Consider the following 1,524-nt stretch of genomic DNA (forward strand, 5'->3'; position numbering starts at 1 on the left):
CATAACCCATCTTTCTCCGTTCTTGGACAATAGTACTGGGGCATGAAACCAGATCGCAGCAGGTGGCTAAGAATGGTACTCGAGTGAGCGTAATTTACGACATTCTTACAGTCAACAAATGGAAAATACATAAAGCCACCATGTTTGTTTTCCTCAGCCACGACGATAATATTACTCAAACCCGAAGTGAACTCGTCAAGGAGCGTCGGTCAATGTACATCCATTGCCGATTCATCTGCATGATATAATTAAGCTTATCAAAAACAATTACAGAACATCATGATTAGTGAAACAATGTATATATACACACATGCATTTTATCAATGACAGATGGAAGGATAAAGTTGTTAACCTCGATGGAGAAGAAAAAAGACAGTTAAGTGTGGCTTATTTTGTGTGAACTCAAGTGGCAAAACCTCTAAGGCATTTCATCGAACACCTCTTGTGCATGTGAAGAGAGCAAAGCAACATACACCCCTCTTGTGATAAGAAGTGAAAAAATGGCTAAGTGTGGCTCACACTTGGGCAAGGGCAAGGTTATATAGGTAGATGAGGACTTTTATCCCGGTTGGTAAGGCAAACTAGGACCAAAGGGTAGGCCTTTGGTTCCAGTTTGTAATACAAACCAGGACCAAAGGGGTCCGAGGCCTAACACAGGTAACGCCCTACCGCAGCCCCTTTAGTCCTCGTTTGTAATACAAACCGGGATCAAAGATCCAAAATGGACTGAGACCAATGGTGGGGTCGCCCCGCGCCGAACGAACATGGACCAATGCCCCCCCCCACTGGTCCCGGCCGGTGTCAAAACTGTTGGAGATATGCCCAAGAGGCAATAATAAAATGGTTATTATGATATATCTTTGTGTTTATGATAATGTTTACATACCATGCTATAATTGTATTAACCGAAACATTAATACATGTGTGTTATGTGAACAACAAGGAGTCCCTAGTAAGCCTCTTGTATAACTAGCTTGTTGATTAATAGATGATCATGGTTTCGTGATCATGAACATTGGATGTTATTAATAACAAGGTTATGTCATTATATGAATGATGTAATGGACACACCCAATTAAACGTAGCATAAGATCACGTCATTAAGTTATTTTCTATAAGCTTTCGATACATAGTTACCTAGTCCTTATGACCATGAGATCATGTAAATCACTTATACCGGAAAGGTACTTTGATTACATCAAACGCCACTGCGTAAATGGGTGGTTATAAAGGTGGGATTAAGTATCCGGAAAGTATGAGTTGAGGCATATGGATCAACAGTGGGATTTGTCCATCCCGATGACGGATAGATATACTCTGGGCCCTCTCGGTGGAATGTCGTCTAATAGCTTGCAAGCATATGAATGGTTCATAAGAGACCACATACCACGGTACGAGTAAAGAGTACTTGTCATGAGACGAGGTTGAACGAGGTATAGAGATACCGATGATCAAACCTCGGACAAGTAAAATATCGCGTGACAAAGGGAATTGGTATCGTATGTGAATGGTTCATTCGATCAC

This window comes from Lolium perenne, chromosome 3 (assembly GCF_019359855.2).
Source record: "Lolium perenne isolate Kyuss_39 chromosome 3, Kyuss_2.0, whole genome shotgun sequence".
In the NCBI taxonomy this organism is placed as follows: Eukaryota; Viridiplantae; Streptophyta; class Magnoliopsida; order Poales; family Poaceae; genus Lolium; species Lolium perenne.